Source organism: Pezoporus flaviventris, unplaced genomic scaffold (assembly GCF_033815535.1).
Source record: "Pezoporus flaviventris isolate CSIRO_AGI_PZ_B2104156 unplaced genomic scaffold, CSIRO_AGI_Pfla_v1 ptg000045l, whole genome shotgun sequence".
NCBI classification, from domain to species: Eukaryota; Metazoa; Chordata; class Aves; order Psittaciformes; family Psittacidae; genus Pezoporus; species Pezoporus flaviventris.
The window spans coordinates 28,423,818-28,435,616 of NW_026892593.1; the positions used below are offsets into that span (position 1 = coordinate 28,423,818).

Consider the following 11,799-nt stretch of genomic DNA (forward strand, 5'->3'; position numbering starts at 1 on the left):
ATAAATACCTATCTGAAAGGAAACGGAATTCTGGCTTAGAATATTTAAATATTCCCACAAAATCTCTTCTGCCTTCATAATACACACTTTTAAAGCAGTTGTTATTGTTAGACTATGCGCTAAGCATGTTTCTACAGGAATAGGCAAGCTGAGAAGAAGATGGGGGAGAGCACGAGAGGAAGGATGGTCCTAGTTCTGCTCAGTCACCACTCTTCCCCTGGTAAAGAACAAACCCCAAAACCAGAAAACACCAAGAAAATGTAAAACAGAGACCCAGGATGAGCATCCTGCAAGCAGAGCAGCTGAGAGAACCCTGACTCCCCTTCCATCCTTTAAAACCCTTGTAAAAAGCAGGGTTTGGATACGAAGGACAATGGATCCTCCATGTTCTACAGCATCCTGCAGAAAGCCTCGAACAACTTGGAGCATAATCCTCTGCACAGGGGTATGTGGAGCATGGTGCTCACTGCCAACATGTCTCCTGTCTTCACCTGGGCCAGAGAGCCCCATTGGTCCAACCACAGCACAAAGAGTCTGAAGTGACAAGGCAGAGCATGCTGCAGCGTGCTTCAGTGAAGTGCTCTCCCTATGGTGCCTCTCAAAGAGAAAAAAAGCCTTCCAAAAAGGCAAAGTCAAATAAGAGTCATTCTGCACAACAGTGAAGCAGATCCCATTTTTGTCAGTGAATTTCCACTGAGCCGTGGAAGAAGGCCTCTGCTCACCAGCAATATGGCAATTCCCACTTTTCAAACAGGTTTTGCCAGTGGATTTCAGCACAAATTCAGGGGGGCTCTGACCATTGATACTCTGTGTCCTTCAGCAACAGATGGAATTTCCTTTTACAGGCTTTTTAAACAAAGTTGGTGCTTTGGTGGCAAGTGAAGTAAGTTAGATGGAAGGATGCTTTCTTTCTCCCCCTGTAGCTGTTTTTACTTCTGATTTAAGACACTTAGACTCAGAATGTCTTTTTTCATTTCCTTTCCAGAACGTATTTTCTCTATCAACAGGGATCTTTTTCTAATACTTTACTTTTAGAAGAACAGCTGCTCTGCGTTATTTTGCCTTTCAAGCACATGTAAAACCCAAACAAACCTAACAGTGAATGAAGCACCACAAAGCACAGGTTACTACCATTAGGAACAGAGGTTAGCAGAAATGCCTCAAAGCAGTCCATGAATAGCTGAAGGACATGCGTGTGCAGGCTCAAACAGACAGTAGCTTTGCCTTCCACAAAACCAGCTGCCAAACACGGGGTTTATTTGGGTCCTCCCAATGTCACGTCAACAAAGCACGGGTTTACACATGTCCTCCTCTCACAAGGACGTACATCCTTGCTACAGGTTGTACTACAAACTCTGCAAAACAGCGGGACAAGCCCTCGGCCAGAGAGCAAGCTGGGCGCATGTACACGTGAGCGAATGCCTCCCCAGGCACCCGAACCTGCGCCTTTTTGTTCTCGCCTTCGGCTCACCAAAACCGGGCGGTTCAGCTGCTACTATGCGTTTACGGGCAAACGCACACACACGCAGACACACGAGACAGACAGACAGACAGACGGACAGACAGACGGACACACACACACACACGCCTGCGCGCCGTGGGCCCAGCCTGCATTTTCTGAATACCGTAGAACTTCCCCTGTCCCTATGGCAGCGCTCGATTGCCGCGGGAGGCAGGACCGTTTCCCAGCGAGCCAGGGCTGCGCCCGCGGCCGCACATCTTGCAGAGGCTGCGGCACACGCGGCCCGGCGCTTGCACCGCGTTTATTACTATCAGGGTATTTCGGCGCTGCCACCGAAAGCCCGCAGCTGCCGGGTGCCGTGGTTTGGGCTTTGCCGTTGGGTTTTCCAGCCGCAGCGGCTGGCTACGGCAGCATCCCGGCGGGCCCCCAAATCCTCCGCCGCGGCGAGATGCCGCATGGCCGGCGCCGTCCCACCGCCCGCTCCCGCCCCGCCGCAGCGCTGCCGCTGCGCTCCCCGTCCCGTCCGGTCCCGTCCCTTCCCCGTCCCGCTGCGCGCATTTTTAGGTCTGAAATAGGCAGCGCCCGGGGGCTCGGAAGCACGTTTTAGGGGGCCGGTGGACACACGAAACTGCGCACACGGCGGAGACAAAGCGCGGTCGCGGCGAGCTCGGTCGGCGCTGCGCGGCCGCGGCGCGCAGACAAAGGCTGCGCGGGGAGCCGCGGCACCGTTTCCCCCCTACGATTGCATCAGCTGCTTCTTACCTTCCTCTGGAGCAGCGGGGATCCCCCGAGGAATAATCCACCCTCTCGGGAGGAGCCGGCCGGAGAGCCCGGCAAATAATTTCAATGGTAAGAATAAAGTGAAATAAAAGGAAATATAGATAAAAATTAAAGAAAAAGGGGCGAGGACGAGGGGGAATTAAACTGGCGAAACGGAGACAGCGAGGAGGATGCGGCTCCTCCTCCCGCCGCGGGTGTGTGCATGTGGAGGTGGGCAGGCGGGCAGGCGGGAGCATGCGGGGCGCGCCGCCGTGGCGGGGCCGCGGCTGGGGCTGAGGCCGCCCGGTGCCCCCCGGGGCGCAGAGGGCCACGGAGCCGCCTCCGTACGGGCGCCCGGAAGGACGTGGCCCGGGCAGGGGACCCCCGGCTCCCGTCTCTGCCCGGTTCAGCACCTTTTATCGCAACCAGGGGTTTACTCGTTTTACAACAAACCCACCGTTTTTTCTGTCCCTCTTTATGCTACCGCTTGCCCATGGGAGAACCCATCCTGGCAGACGGGCCGCATTTTGGTGACGTTTCCCCCGAAATGGCCACGGAAAGTCTGGCATCATCATGTTACCCAATTTCCTGTTTCGTCATTCAGAATGTATATGCTGAAAATGCTGCCGTTCGTGCCGGAGGTCGCAGCGTTTCCAGCTGGGGCAAGACACGCTTTTCAGATGCAAAGGGCAGTTCGATGCACAGGTGGTTTGCTGCAGCTTGTTGTTTCCATGCTGATCTCTAGAAAGCATTGTATGAGCTTATTGGCTTGGAAAAGACCCCAGCTCTTAATAAAGAGCAAACCAGAAGCAAGACGGCATTGCAGCTGACAATTGGAGACCGCAGTCCTTGGTTCCACCCCGCACAATGCACAACTAGCATGGGGTATGACAAGAGTGAGGATGCTGGAGTGTGCAGGCCTGGTGGCAGTTTGCCTGGCCATCCACTGAGTGGGAATGGCTGCTGGGAAGCTCTCATAGTAACTCTGCCACCAGCTTCTTCAGGTGTTTGCTCTCTAAGTTCCTCTACTGGATCTCCTAAATGTCAGGCCAAACAAGCAGATGACACAGATGTAGAGCTGTGGTTTTCAAATTACCATCTTTGCATGCACAAGATTCCTGTTTTGGTGCTTGTACCACCTTTTCCTTTTCACTAGGGTTGTTCTAACGTGAAGCACTGTGCAAACAGTAATTTAATTGCATCCTCACACCCTGCTAGGATGAGAGCCATATCATCCCAGTATGAGAGTGAAGCCATGGAAAGAGCTAGCTGCCCAAGATCATTAAGCCAAGGGCTTCTCTTTCAATACTTCCTCCTGTGAATAAACCTTGCAGAGCCTCATGTGCAGCCCCACAGACATTTCAGATGGACACAGGATGTGGGGTTGGATTCCAAGTCAGGAGCTTGACTCCCCATCCAGCCCCATGTGCAAGGCATCATACCCCAAAGCAGAAAAACAAATATTTGCAATTCACTTCTACTCGGTTAGACATATCTGTGAGAGGGAATGTGCACTCAGTGAGTTTGCTGATGATGCCAAGCTGTGTGGTACAGTCGACATGCTGTAGGGAAGGGATGCCATCCAGAGGGACTTGAAATGCTTGTGAGGTAGGCCAATGCCAACCTTATGAAGTTCAGCAAGGCTAGGTGCAAGGTCCTGCACCTCGGTCAGAGCAGTCCCAGGGGGTGCTGGTTGATGAGAAAATGAACATGAGCCGGCTTCAGTGTGCGCTCGCAGCCCAGAAAGCCAACCGTATCCTGGGCTGCATCAAAAGGAGCGTGACCAGCAGGCTGAAGGAGGTGATCCTGCCCCTCTGCTCTTGTGAGACCTCACCTGGAGTATTGTGTGCAGTTCTGGTGTCCTCAACATAAAAAGGACATGGAACTGTTGGAACAAGTCCAGAGGAGGGCCACAAGGATGATCAGGGGACTGGAGCACCTCCCGTATGAAGATAGGCTGAGAAAGTTGGGGCTGTTCAGCCTGGAGAAGAGAAGGCTGCATGGAGACCTCATAGCAGCCTTCCAGTATCTGAAGGGGGCCTATAGGGATGCTGGAGAGGGACTCTTCATTAGGGACTGTAGTGATAGGACAAGGGGTAATGGGTTTTAAACAGGGGAAATTTGGATTGGATATAAGGAAGAAGTTCTTTACTGTAAGGGTGGTGAGGCACTGGAATGGGTTGCCCAGGGCAGTTGTGAATGCTCCATCCCTGGTGGTGTTCAAGGCCAGGTTGGACAGAGCCTGGGGTGATATGGTTTAGTGTGAGGTGTCCCTGCCCATGGCAGGGGGGTTGGAACTAGATGATCTTAAGGTCCTTTCCAACCCTAACTATTCTATGATTCTGTGATTTCTGTTAAACTGACGATCAACCTTCCCCCAAATCACTAAATAAAGTGTGTTACATAGTGCATGTGGTCAGATGATACTGTTGTAGGGAATGAATAGAAACTATTTTGTGTCTTTAAGACAAAACATGTCAGGCTGACTGACAGTTAATGGTCATTCATTCAACACATTCTGTTGCAACCATTCATTTTACGTCTTCAAAGACAGGCCTTTCCTGCCGTACAGATAATTTTATTCTGACCTTGTCATGCACATTCTTAAAACCAAGGTAATTATTTTTATAGAATTTTGGGGAAAAAAATGAATAAATTAGCATATGTTAACACAGCTCCACAAAAAGAATAGCACCTCTCACAAATGTTTTAGTTTGCACTTTCAGTGTTTCAGCTTTCTCCACTGTCTGTCTCAGTATCTGTCTGATTTTTTAGCACTGTTGGTTCTGTTTGCCGTGTTATGCTGTGAAACCTTGAATGCTTGTGGCCAGCATCTTCTAGTTTTTATGATTTCTTGTAAGTTTACCTTATTTACTCCTCCTAGGCCTTACTCTTTATCCTTTTCACTTACAATCTCATTCCTTTATCTAGTTTCAGATATAGCAAAGAATCAGGAATTTGCTTTTGCATTTCAGATCCATTAATTTTCTTCCTCTTGTCTATCTAGAACTGGCGAGTTCTCTTCTTGGATGCCTTTCAATGCAGTTTTATCTAGTCAAAATGGATCCTCTTTCCTCTGAAACAGCCCTGTGCCTTTCTCTGTTTGTGGTAACACCGTTCCCATCCTTCTTTTGTTCAGACTTGCAACTTCCAAATGTTCTTTAGCTTACATTCCAGCTGCCGAAAATGTGTCCACAGCCACATTCATTTTCAGAACTACACTCTGAAGTGCAATGTTCTTCCAGCGTCTGTAAAATTCTCTTCTCAGCTGCCTTTCAAAATGTTACGTTTATTGACTAACTTACACTGTCTGATGGAAACTGTGGGTATGCAACAAAAAAATGTACCTACATAATAAAAGTGAGCTTCGATCAAAAAGATACCAAATACTTCTTTGTTTGACTAAATTATCACGTGCGTGAGCATTTGGCAAGCTCCTGCGTGCATAGTTTCTGAATGCTGTTTGGTTTGGGGGGCACTTTATTGGAAGTGGGGCTTGGTTGGCTTGACTGTTGTCTTTTGCTTCCAAATCTCAGTGAAGCCTATGAGAGATTCCAAGCACAAGTCTTGCACCTGGCACGAAGCTGATGACAGGGTCATTAAATTTGGATGATTACTCACTCAAATATTTTACCCTTGGGCAAATATGTGGCTACCGCCCAGGGGAAAGCAGTCTCTGCAGTCAGAGGTAGCTGTGCCTGTGGTGGGGGGATTCATGGCTGACGTGACAAGCCTGACAGGAGGAGCTGGAGGTGCTCAGAGTTCTCTTCACCTCTATTTTAGTACATCCGTCACTGGCATGTTTGAACTTACGTGTTAGTGCTTGTGTGAAGAGAGGAGAATAAAAGAGAGCAGGAGCGGAAAGCCAGCTGAAGGAGAAAAAACCTGTGTTCTGCAAAGAAGATTCTTGCTGCCAGAGAGTGACCTTGAGCGTCTTTGAAGTCTCTGACAGCCCTTCAAGAATGGCCAAGAGTGATGAGAAAGCACTGGGTGTAGGCAATGGCTATTTTTGCACCTCAGTACTACATCTAAATCTTGTCCTAGTTGAACTACAATGCCAGGACAAATGCACATAGACTTTGGGGCTGTTATTTTTATCCTGGTTTGTTTTTTTTCAAAGAAGACTTTGTGTCCCTTTGCTGCATAGGGCCCGGTAGCTTAGTGTTGATGAGGCAGTGCCTAACCTATGGGAGTGCTCACAGGAGGGGGCAGTACCGGCCCTTTTTTAGGAAGCAGGCAGCGAGTTTCTCTTCCCACCAAGGCTTCTCAGAGACTGGGGGCTCAAGAAGTATTGCACTGGTTTTGCAAGCAGGAAGACAGTGCTGGTGCCTACTTGGGCTGAGGGTGGTTCAAACCCAAACATACCATGGGCCCCACAGAGGTGGATGGACTCTTCCAGGGTGGTGCAATGAGCTATTGCAATGCCCACTGCAACTTTCTTCTTGGAAATAAAGATTTCAACAAGTATCTGTGGTTTCTCTACCCTGCCATGCCAGCATTTGCTATCAGACAATAATAAAGGCTTATTGGAAATCTACTGCCATGTTAAAAGCCTGCTGCTGCTGCTAGCAGAGTCCTGACGTTCATTCTGTGACACTAGCTAAGGATATTTTGCCTAGCAGCTGAGCAAGAAGAAACATCACTGAGTACGACGCGTAATGTATGATGTGTACATGACTGGTCTTGCACGGTACTCTGAATAGAACTGCCCACACTTGTCACAGATTTCGTGAACGCTGATAGCAGTAACTGTGTTTAAACGTGTTCGGCCGCCTCCAACTCTGCATGTTGAGACAATCGGTTCTTGAGGGCTGTGAAATCCTGTGTGCATGTCTGTGACTCTGTGATCATGAGATGTTAGTTTCCTGGCCAAAAAGGGGTGCACAACTACGATAACTAATACTGGTTTACTAGGAGGAGTTCTCCTCTGCTCTTCCTCTTTTACATTCAGAATTCATGCAATGAACCAGGTAGTTGTGCCCTTTCTCCTTACCTTCTGATCATCTGCTCTAACCCTTTTCTTCAGTCAGAACAACTGTTTTACTGCAATACAAAGGTTTCAGACTTCTTGCATGAGGCTAAGGAAATAGCAGTGACTAAAACAAGATGATTTGCAAGTATGATAGATGCCTGTAGTGATTGTAAAAGCTTCATTTAACACACTTTAGAAGTATGTGTAACAAAGTGCTCTTTTGTTTAATTGCTTCTAAGGCGTTGCTGTTGCCATCAGTTTATAGTGTTATAGATTAATTTATGTGGTCTGAGGAGATCATAAAACTTTAATCTTTCTGAAATGAGTAAATTCAGACTTTGTCATAACCATGGTGCAGAGTTGTGTTGCAACACAGAGAAGATCCTCTCTTCTTCTCCCCAGAAAAGGATATTCTTTCGCTATTCCATTTGTATAGAGTAACTTTAGAGGCTTGCTCAGCGTTTTGAAGGATAGTACCTGTTATGTTGGGTTGCCAGAAATTGTCCTGGCAACTTGCAACTCCTACTCCCAGCAGAAGGTATAGCTATGGAAGATGGGAAGTGTCTAGGAACATGAAATAATTGATAAGTTTTCTGAATTGAATTATACTGAAGATAATTTATTTGATCCTGGACTGGCCTGCTAGTGCAGAGCCCAGTAATTGAATTCTCCTCTGTTAAAACGGATAGATTGAAAGATACATATATAAAAGAAAATAATATGAAAGCTTAATTCACAGTTTGGGTTCCAGATATTATATATCTAAGTCTATATCATTAATTAGAAGCATTCAAAGTTGAGATGAGCATCTCTCATTGCTGCTTAAATCCACGGGAGATGAGGAAACTCAGTACCTCTAAAAATCAATGTGCTCATTCACCTGACTGTATATGAAATTAGACGCTAACCTGCAAGTATCCAGGTTACACATACTGACCTTATTGTAATCCAACAATAATGTATCCTGGAGGAAAAGTGGAATCGTGAAGGGGACCTATAAGGATGCTGGGGAGGGACTCTTCATTAGGGACTGCAGTGACAGGACAAGGGGTAGTGGGTTAAAACTTAAACAGGGGAAGTTTAGATTGAATATAAGGAAGAAGTTCTTTACTGTAAGGGTGGTGAGGCACTGGAATGGGTTGCCCAGGGCAGTTGTGAATCCTCCATCCCTGGCGGTGTTCAAGGCCAGGTTGGACAGAGCCTTGGGTGACATGGTTTAGTGTGAGGTGTCCCTGCCCATGGCAGGGGGCTTGGAACTAGATGATCTTAAGGTCCTTTCCAACCCTAACTATTCCATGATTCTATGAAACATCATGAAATGGGTGAATTCTAAAAAATGAGTGGATCCTTAGTTTTGACAACTCACATCTAATAAGTTGGCACAAGCTTGTCAGGACGGTGGTAAAATAATGAACTCTGTAAGTCACCACAGGAAACAACCAACCGGTAAAGGTTAGCTTTGTACACAAGAAGTTCATACTCAAGAGCCTAACTCATGGGTTAAAATGAATTCCTTTAAGGACATCTTGATGGTTAATATTTTTTGACAGAATAAACCAAAGTAAAGCTCTTGGCATGCCCAAGGGCACGTCGGGAAGCATGGCTGAAATACAGCAGAAATACAAGCTTATTTAAAAGCTGAGGTTGTTAACAGATCTGTAAGGCTGGGCAGGTGCCTCACGTGGGGCCCGGTACCCATCCCATTGTTCCTCTGGTATTTACATTAGCTTTTGCCATTCTTTCAAATGCAAACAAATTCCGTTTTCATTAAACCTAAATTAAATCAGCGAAAGCAAAATTTAATCCATAATTTACAAGGCTGTGGGTATTGTGTATTCTGTGGAAGTCCTTCCCTAGAGACTGTGACAGTGCTGTAGGCCAAAGCCATGCTCTGTGCCTGCATGTTCCGTGGTTATTAAATGTGCATGCATTTAATAATGTGTTTATGGAGGAGTCAAGTTCTGTAGAAAAACCATTCAACTGATAAAATTAAGCTAACTGGAACCTCATGTTATAAATACAGCAAAGCTTCCCATTCTGCTTGAGACAAGGAAGTCTCCAGCACTGCTGGTGTGGCTGCTTTCCCCTCCCAACACGGGTCTGGCCAGCAGCAGTCACACCTCCTTGACATGTTATTGAGCTCAAGCTGCAAATAAGGGAAAAATCTAAATAGCAGACAAAAAAGTCAAAGTATACAGCTCTACCAGCAGTCATGCTTGAAAGTATTCTGAGGTACCAGTGCAGTAACCTATTTCTTTCTATGCTTTTGGGCTTCATATAGCAGCTGTCATTACAGTGATGAAGCGATTATATCTGCTCTGTTGCCTAATTACGGGACTAGAAATGGCATGCATTCCTGCAATCTAGTTAAGTACTCTGTATCTGAATCCTCTGATTTCAAGGATAGTCTCTGGGAAATTATCTTTAGAGAACATAATTATTTTTTAACGTGCACTTGATTGAAGTAAGGAGTCTATCATAGTATAGAATTACTGATTGTATAAGTACTTTGAACTTACACAGTGTTTTTCACCTCAGAATCTCCCAGTATTTTGCTACAAGGGGTATTATTAGTCCCATTGCAGATTGCAAACTTGGAGGAAATATCAGAGAATACATTATTTGTTTGGGATTCCCATCAGATGGTGAAACAAGACTAGTTAGTTCAAATCTGTCCTTTCCTTTAATGTCCTTGGGGAGATACTACAAGCAAAGACCTTTTGTTGCATCCCTTTAGGATGGGAGATTCTTCCATGCAGGCTGTAGTACTACAGATTTTGAGTACAAAACAAGACCCAGCCTCCAGTTGGATACAGCACCTGCAAGTTTTCTTTTCCAGAGCAGCTGCCCTCTCTTTGTGCAATAACCAGAAAGTTCTGTGTGGTCATATAAGTGATATGAGCACAGTATTGGAAGAGAAAAGATGTCTTAAAAGACTTTATGGGTCTGCCTTAATTATGAATGTATGCCTCTATGGAGGTAGGCCTGCCTTCATGCCAGCTCCTGACATCTTTGGAGATGGAAAGCTGAACCTGCTCCCTAACAGCATCTGTTTTATTGTCTTGCAGCAGCTGTACGTTTGCTCACCTAAAATGGGTTGCAGAGGGCATTACAGCACTCTCCTGCCTGAGCTTACATCCCTATAGCATTCCCTATATGCTTGTGTGACCAGAAGTAGAACATCCAAGTGAGTAACACCTGCTTTGTCCTACAGCCCCTTGTGATAGAGGTTAGCAGGAGATGCTGTTCATTTAGCAATGCATACAACTAACTGTGTACATTCTTACAGCAAACAAGATAATGATTATCAGTGGAACATGTACAAATCAAACACTGATACAGTCCCTTACACCGGAAAAGGGATTTGGTAGTTTTAATTCCCACTGCTTGCTCTCATCTACAAGTATCTCCTGTTTTTCCATCTGTTTCACGCTGCTTAGTCAGAAGATGAAGAAAACAGGTAACATTTTAACAAAACTGTGCCAGAGGAAAAGTATATTAAAATTTCTAAGACCCATGTAAAAGTCTAAAGGTTGGTTTAAAAGAAATTATTCTGAAGCAAGGGATAGTGGAAGAAATTCTTACAAGACCGGAATGCAACACATATTTTACCAGTAGACCTGGTGTATAAATCTCTGGGTAACCAGAAGGCAGAAGATCATAGAATCATAGAATAGTTAGGGTTGTAAAAGACCTTAAGATCATCTAGTTCCAACCCCCCTGCCATACCCAACCCCACTAAACCATATCACCCAAGGCTTTGTCCAAAGCAGCCTTGAACACTGCCAGGGATGGAGCATTCACAACTGCCCTGGGCAACCCATTCCAGTGCCTCACCACCCTTACAGTAAAGAACTTCCTCCTTATATCCAATCTAAACTTGCCCTGTTTAAGTTTTAACCCACTACCCCTTGTCCCATCACTACAGTCTCTAATGAAGAGTCCCTCCCCAGCATCCCTATAGGCCCCCTTCAGATACTGGAAGGCTGCTATGAGGTCTCCATGCAGCCTTCTCTTCTCCAGGCTGAACAGCCCCAACTTTCTCAGCCTGTCTTCATACAGGAGGTGCTCCAGTCCCCTGATCATCCTCGTGGCCCTCCTCTGGACTTGTTCCAACAGTTCCATGTCCTTTTTATGTTGAGGACACCAGAACTGCACACAATACTCCAGGTGAGGTCTCACAAGAGCAGAGTAGAGGGGCAGGATCACCTCCTTCGACCTGCTGGTCACGCTCCTTTTGATGCAGCCCAGGATACGGTTGGCTTTCTGGGCTGCAAGCGCACACTGCCGGCTCATGTTCATTTTCTCATTGACCAACACCCCCAAGTCCTTCTCTGCAGGGCTGCTCTGAATCTCTTCTCTGCCCAACCTGTAGCTGTGCCTGGGATTGCTCCCACCCAGTGGCAGGACCTTGCACTTGGCATGGTTAAACTTCATGAGGTTGGCATCAGCCCACCTCACGAGCGTGTCGAGGTCCCTCTGGATGGCATTCCTTCCCTCCAGCGTATCAACCGAACCACACAGCTCGGTGTCATCGGCAAACTTGCTGAGAGTGCACTCAATCCCGCTGTCCATGTCAGTGACAAATATTTTGAACAAGACCGGT

At 46.7% G+C, this 11,799-nt stretch overlaps 1 protein-coding gene across 2 annotated transcripts in view; it reads right to left on the reverse strand.

The window, feature by feature from the left end:
• The window catches only part of SLC38A1 (solute carrier family 38 member 1), a 41,186-nt gene extending 38,405 nt beyond the window's left edge, over positions 1-2,781 (reverse strand). For both annotated transcript variants that reach the window (XR_009745950.1, XM_061467798.1), the window contains exon 1: positions 2,225-2,781. The gene's annotated coding sequence lies outside the window, so the exon portion shown is untranslated. The remainder of the gene's footprint in view (positions 1-2,224) is intronic.
• Between the last annotated feature and the right edge of the window lie 9,018 nt (positions 2,782-11,799).